We start from the raw sequence: 7,849 nt of genomic DNA on the forward strand, positions 1-7,849 counted from the left end.
TATATATATATATATATATATATATATATATATGTTATGTTATGTTACAACATAACAGGCCAATTACACTGGATTAATCTTTGTGTTTAGATAGGAGATGCCTCGTATGGGCCAATAAGCCTTCTGCAGCCCCTATGTTTATCCCTTATGTATCCCCCCATGTTTTCACCTTCATTGTATTATCACCTGACCTAATGCGGGTATAAAATCAACTAATATATATATATATATATATATATATATATATATATATATATATATATATATATATATATATATATATATATATATATATATATATATATATTCAAAATTCGTCAGTGTACTACATTTTTGTTGTTGCTTTTAGGTGATGCTTTTAACCAGTGTACGTGGGTCTGATTGTGCAACCACAGTTCGAAGAATAATGAAGATATGAACAAACGGCCTGTGGTCACTATACAGTCTGGAAGGGCAAAAGAAGAAATTGGCATTTCTACAAAAACAAGAACTATATAATGTTATTTTAAGTAAGTAACCAAAAAATTAAATAATTTTTTTAAAGTTTAAAATTCACTTAAAAATGTAAATTTTAAGTTAAAAAATTTTAACCAAAAAACTTGATATTTTTCATATTTGGAACCATTCCATAATCCCAAGCATAAATGATTATATTTCTATCACTTGCTCTTAAGATTGTTTCATTTAATAGAGGTTGGGCATAATTGTTCTCTGCTGCTAATAGAACTGACTGACTTAGCTATAGGAAAATGTAAAATTAATTGGTTTATCCATTACAGTATTTTGCAGTTTATTTCATGATCCTGTGCTTAATACTTGCATAAATAGTAGATTACAAAATGCATTTTTATATCATTAGTATTGAATAATAATAATGCAAATAATTGACTTATAAATGATGTACAATTAATTGGTAGGTGATATTATATTATTAATATTTTTTCATTCTTGCAAAGCCTTAACAAAGTCATTAACATGTTAATATAAACTTGATCACCTTCCACTTATTTTCTCATGTGCTACCTACATGTACAAAACCTTATTCCTAAATGCATATTTTGTTCTGAAACTTGTCCTTTATATGTTGTGTATCACCATCTCTGGAGAGTTTTATCTGATTGATGTATAAATTACTTTTAATTTTACAGAATATTATTGTTATACTGAATTTATTATTATATAAATAACTTAATTTTACAGAATCATCTATCAACGCACATCCACAAGTTGAGGAGGAGGATGTGACCTTCCAGATGTCTGAAGTACTGAAACAGGCACCAAACAGGCCTGGTGGATCTAGGTACAAGGTAAAATAATTTAATTTTTTTTTTTTTTTTTTTACTAATTGTTCGATATATATATATATATATATATATATATATATATATATATATATATATATATATATATATATATATATATATATATATAAATATATATATAATGTGTCGTACCTAGTAGCCAGAACGCACATCTCAGCCTACTATGCAAGGCCCGATTTGCCTAATAAGCCAAGTTTTCTTGAATTAATGTTTTTTCGACTACCTAACCTAACATTTTCAGCTACCTAACCTAACCTATAAAGGTAGGTTAGGTTCGGTCATATATCTCTATTAATTTTAACTCCAATAAAAAAAGAATTGACCTCATACATAATGAAATGGATAGCTTTATCATTTCATAAGAAAAAAAATAGAGAAAATATATTAATTCATGAAAACTTGGCTTATTAGGCAAATCGGGCCTTGCATAGTAGGCTGAAAAGTGCGTTCTGGCGACTAGGTACGACATATATATATATATATATATATATATATATATATATATATATATATATATATATATATATATATATATATATATATATATATATATATATATCGTACCTAGTAGCCAGAACTCACTTCTCAGCCTACTATTCAAGGCCCGATTTGCCTAATAAGCCAAGTTTTCCTGAATTAATATATTTTCTATAATTTTTTTCTTATGAAATGATAAAGCTACCCTTTTCACTATGTATGAGGTCAATTTTTTTTTATTGGAGTTAAAATTAACGTAGATATATGACCGAACCTAACCAACCCTACCTAACCTAACCTAACCTATATATCTAGGTAAGGTTAGGTTAGGTAGCCAAAAAAAGCTAGGTTAGGTTAGGTTAGGTAGGTTAGGTAGACGAAAAAACATTAATTCATGAAAACTTGGCTTATTAGGCAAATCGGGCCTTGCATAGTAGGCTGAGAAGTGAGTTCTGGCTACTAGGTACGACATATATATATATATAATATGTATGTGTGTGTGTGTGTGTAATTACCTAAGTGTAGTTAAAGGATGAGACCGTCTTCCCAGCACTCTTTGTCATATAACGCTTTGAAACTACTGACAGTCTTGGCCTCCACCACCTTCTCACCTAACTTGTTCCAACCGTCTACCACTCTATTTGCGAAAGTGAATTTTCTTATATTTCTTTAGCATCTGTGTTAAGCTAGTTTCAATCTATGACCTCCTGTTCTTGAAGTTCCAGGTCTCAGGAAATCTTCCCTGTCGATTTTATCAATTCCTGTTACTATTTTGTATGTAGTGATCATATCACCTCTTCTGTCTTTTAGTTTTGGCATATTTAATGCCTCTAACGTCTCCTCGTAGCTCTTGCCCTTCAGTTCTGGGAGCCACTTAGTAGCATGTCTTTGCACCTTTTCCAGTTTGTTGATGTGCTTCTTAAGATATGGGCCAACTTCTGTTGTTGGGCACCACACAACAGCTGCATATTCTAGCTTTGGCGTAACAAAAGTCATGAACAATTTCTTTAGTATATCACCATCCATGTATTTAAACGCAATTCTAAAGTTAGAAAGCGTAGCATAGGCTCCTCGCACAATATTCTTTATGTGGTCCTCAGGTGATAGTTTTCTATCTAGAACCACCCCTAGATCTCTTTCTTTATCAGAATTCTTTAAAGATTTCTCACATAATGTATAGGTTGTGTGGGGTCTATGTTCTCCTGTTCCACATTCCATAACATGGCATTTATTAACATTAAATTCCATTTGCCAAGTGGTGCTCCATATACTTATTTTATCCAGGTTTTCTTGAAGGGCATGACAATCATCTAAATTTCTTATCCTTCCTATTATCTTAGCATCATCAGCAAACATGTTCATGTAATTCTGTATACCAACTGGTAGATCATTTATGTAGACAATAAACATCACTGGTGCAAGAACTGAACCCTGTGGTACTCCACTTGTGACATTTCTCCAGTCCGATACATTGCCTCTGATTACTGCCCTCATTTTTCTATGTCAGAAAATTTTTCATCCATATTAGAAGCTTACCTGTCACCCCTCCAATATTTTCCAGTTTCCAGAACAACCTCTCTATGTGGAACTGTCGAATGCCTTTTTTAGGTCCAGATAGATGCAGTCAACCCAACCATCTCTTTCCTGTAATATATCTGTTGCTCGATCATAGAAACTGAGTAAATTCGATACACAGGATCTTCCAAATCGAAAACCATACTGTCTGTCTGAAATTATATCATTTCTCTCCAGGTGTTCTACCCATTTAGTTTTAATTATTTATTCCAATTCCAATTTTTTCCAATAATGTGTGTGTGTGTGTGTATATTTGTGTTGTTGAATATGACCGAAAGTCATAGTCTTTCTGCCCCTCTCCTTACTGCTATTGTTGTTTCTCGCATCTTTGTATTGCTTGTATGTTTGGGCAATTTTTCCCTTTTTCCTAGTTGTGTATCTCTGCTTTAGTATAAATTTTGTTGTGCCATTATCATATATTTCACAAAACTTGACATACATCTCATTTACTTCATGTCCTAACAGCAAGTGTTTGTCAAATTCCTTAAGGAAATATCTGAGTTCCCCATAATGACCTCTCCACAAGTCAGGTTTTTCAACTGCTTCAAGCTCATTTTCTTCCAGATTATAATGCATTGCATACTTTATTCCCAAAAAGACATGGTCACTTTTACCCAAGTGACAATGTCACTTGGGTAAAAGGAGGGAGGTACTGAAAGGAGGAAAAGGGAGGTACCAAAGGAGGGAGGTACTGAATGATAAATATATCTTTCTCTTTCCTGGTAAATATAATATCCAGCATGGAGGGAACATCCCCTTCCCTCATCCTCGTAGCTTGTTTAACATGTAGAAACATGTATGTTTACAGGGTGAGGTTTACGAAATTATATATATATATATATATGCAAACAAGCCTGAATGGTCCCCAGGACTATATACAACTGAAAACTCACACCCCAGAAGTGAATGATAAATATATCATTCTATATATATATAAATATATATACCCAGTAATATATATATATATATATATATATATATATATATATATATATATATATATATATATATATATATATTAAAGTTTGTGTGTGTGTAATTTATATAAATAAATAATTAAATATTAATTTTGTTAATATCTTTTCAGGGAAAACTTGCAAGTACAATTCGTATACAAGAGGGGCAACAAGAGCCAGAGGATGTCTACTAAGAAAATATATAAGTCTTTATCCTCACACTCTTGATATATGGTCTTCTCTGGTCTCTTTATTTTCTCTCCTCACAAATGTCCCTTTTTTTTTATTTCTTTTACGTTTCTCTCCTGTTTTTCCTAACTTTTAATCTCTCCTTTCTTCCTCTCTTCTAACACCTCTCGTTTCCTGTCTCTTCTAGCTTCTCTCTTCCTTTACTTTTTATATTTGTGGTATTCATTTATGTCATTTTTATCTTGTATATTTTTCTTGTATTTTTTTCTTATCTTGTGTTTCTCTTCCCCTTCTCTTCAATGATTTCTCATTTCTCTCCTCTCTCTGTTGTTTCTGTTCTGTCTTCTCTCTCCTTGCCTTAATTTTGTTCTGTCTCCTCTTTTGTTGTGTGTGTGTCTTTCTGTCTCTGTCTGTCTGTCTCTCTCTTTCTCTCTTTTTCTCTTTCTTTCTCTCGCTCTCTCTCTCTCTCTCTCTCTCTCTCTCTCTCTCTCTGTCTCTCTCTCTCTCTCTCTCTCTCTCTCTCTCTCTCTCTCTCTCTCTCTCTCTCTCTCTCTCTCTCTCTCTTTCATTCTCTTTCTTGCTCTTTCTTGCTCTCTCTCTGGCTCTCTTGCTCTCTCTCTCTGGCTCTCGCTCTCTCTCTCGCTCTCTCTCTCGCTCTCTCTCTCTGGCTCTCTTGCTCTGGCTCTCTTGCTCTCTCTCTCTCTGGCTCTCTCTCTCTCTCTGGCTCTCTTGCTCTCTCTGGCTCTCTTGCTCTCTCTCTGGCTCTCTCTGGCTCTCTTGCTCTCTCTCTGGCTCTCTTGCTCTCTCTCTGGCTCTCTTGCTCTCTCTCTGGCTCTCTTGCTCTCTCTCTCTGGCTCTCTCTCTCTCTCTCTCTCTCTCTGGCTCTCTCTCTGGCTCTGGCTCTCTCTCTCTCTGGCTCTCTCTTTCTCTCTGGCTCTGGCCCTCTCTCTCTCTCTCTCTCTCTCTCTCTCTCTCTCTCTCTCTCTCTCTCTCTCCCCCTCTCTTTCTCTCTTTCTCTGGCTCTCGCTCTCTGGCTCTCTCTCTCTGGCTCTCTCTCTCTGGCTCTGACTCTCTCTCTAGCTCTGACTCACTCTCTCTCTGGCTCACGCTCTCTCTCTCTCTCTCTGGCTCTGGCTCTCTCTCTCTGGCTCTCTCTCTCTCTCTCTGGCTCTCTCTCTCTCTCTGGCTCTCTCTCTCTCTCTGGCTCTCTCTTTCTCTCTGGCTCTCTCTCTCTCTCTCTGGCTCTGGCCCTCTCTCTCCCTCTCTTTCTCTCTTTCTCTGGCTCTCTCGCTCTCTCTGGCTCTCGCTCTCTCTGGCTCTCGCTCTCTCTGGCTCCCGCTCTCTGGCTCTCTCTCTCTCTGTCTCTCTCTCTCTCTGGCTCTCTCTCTCTCTCTGGCTCTGGCTCTCTCTCTCTGGCTCTGATTCTCTCTCTAGCTCTGACTCACTCTCTCTCTGGCTCTGGCTCACGCTCTCTCTCTCTGGCTCTCTCTCTCTCTCTGGGTCTGGCTCTCTCTCTCTCTGGCTCTCTCTCTCTCTCTCTGGCTCTCTTTCTCTCTGGCTCTCTCTCTGGCTCTGGCTCTCTCTCTGGCTCTGGCTCTCTCTCTCTCTGGCTCTGACTCTCTCTCTCTCTGGCTCTGGCTCACACTCTCTCTCTGGCTCTGGCTCTGGCTCACGCTCTCTCTCTGGCTCTCGCTCTCTCTCTCTGGCTCTCATATTTCATTTGATTTAAAAATGTCTGAGATTTTTACTTAATCTAAGTTATATTGCATGGTGCTAATATGAATATTATACATGACTTTTTTCTTTTCTTTCTCTCTCTCTTTCTCCCTTTCTTTCTCTTTCTTTCCTTCTCTCTCTCTTTTTCTTTCTCTTTCTACATGAATATTATACTTGACTGTTTACATTCACTTGTAGATTTTTATTTTTAGTTAATTAGTCCTAAACTTTTGATTAATAGATTTTTATTATTAGTCATAGAAAAACTATAGTGTTATATGTATACTCGGAAAATTTTACTTGTTTTAGTTTTAAGTAACAATAACTCCTTGTAACGTCAGACTGATCTCAGCATGACATGAATCACAGGCTGCTTGATCACAAAATATATTGTGTTCACATATTGCATATATAGATTTTTATAGATTTTTAAATTTTTACTTTTATATTCTGTTATAGATATAGTCTATATATTTCGAGCTATTACATATATTTTGTTGTATTACTCATTCTTAATTAAATAAATATAATATTTTAATTCTCTTTTTGTACCCTATTTATTTGTAATTTACACATACATATATAGGATGTCCATTTCTTTCTCAGATATGTCTTCTTTCTTTCTCTCCCTTTCTATTTCAGATATGAATTAAAAAATTATTATACCCTAATTTACCCTAAACGTTTTAATGTAGGTAATTAAAAGATTATAAAAAAGTTTTTAGAAATGTTAATTATTTACGTTCTAAGGTTGTATATAAAAGTTCTCAAAAAACCTTTTCTAAACGTAATTATAAACGTGCTGAAAACAATGAAATGTCGTTTTTAGGATGTTTTAAAAACATGAAAATGTTTGCTGGGCTGCCAGCTCACCCAACGAAAATTTGGTTTTTAATACACTTACACATTTATTGGGTCTTTCCTTCACCTTCATTCAAGCACTAGGGTATTACAGTAAGTGTTTTAATTATAATATTTATTAACGTTATTATTTTTAATTTTTATTATTATTAGTATTATTATTAACAGGAGAGGATCGAGTGTGTGTGTGTGGGGGGGGGGGGGAATAATGGTACACATGTCCACATCCCAATGCCCGCCCTTCCAGGACTGGGGGTGCGGGGGTGTACAATAAACTATACCCACATCCGGCGGCAGCTTGTCGAAGGCGGAAGTGTAGCCTAGAGAATTTGTCATGATAATTAGTGATGACTCTTATTTTGATTATGGGTCTGTAATCCAGTTAAGCTTTTATTCTTAATTTACATTACAATGCTGGTAAAATACACTTCTTGATGATGAGTATGGAGTACAAATGAACTCATTGTGTACCCAAGTTCAAGTTCAAGTATGTTTATTGAGATAAGCAATAAATAAATCTCAAAGGGATAGAGTAGCTTAGGCTATTTCAACCCCCCTCTAATTCAAGTCCCTCAAGGGGCGCACAAATACTGTGACTACAAATAGACAAATAACATTACAAGAATCCAAACAAGAATTGTGAACCCTATACTCACAGGATGAATATAGGGTACACAATAAACTACCACTCACATCATGGGTATGGGTTGCACAAGAAACTATCGCGCAGAGGATGAATATGGAGAGCAAAGT

General features: G+C 35.5%; 1 long non-coding RNA gene across 1 annotated transcript; it reads left to right on the top strand.

The window, feature by feature from the left end:
- Positions 1-351: 351 nt before the first annotated feature.
- On the top strand, positions 352-5,063 carry LOC138352840 (uncharacterized). The gene is made up of 3 exons (XR_011222913.1): positions 352-509; positions 1,201-1,307; positions 4,462-5,063. It is a non-coding gene; the product is annotated as an uncharacterized lncRNA (long non-coding RNA).
- Positions 5,064-7,849: the final 2,786 nt, after the last annotated feature.

This window comes from Procambarus clarkii, chromosome 55 (assembly GCF_040958095.1).
Source record: "Procambarus clarkii isolate CNS0578487 chromosome 55, FALCON_Pclarkii_2.0, whole genome shotgun sequence".
In the NCBI taxonomy this organism is placed as follows: domain Eukaryota; kingdom Metazoa; phylum Arthropoda; class Malacostraca; order Decapoda; family Cambaridae; genus Procambarus; species Procambarus clarkii.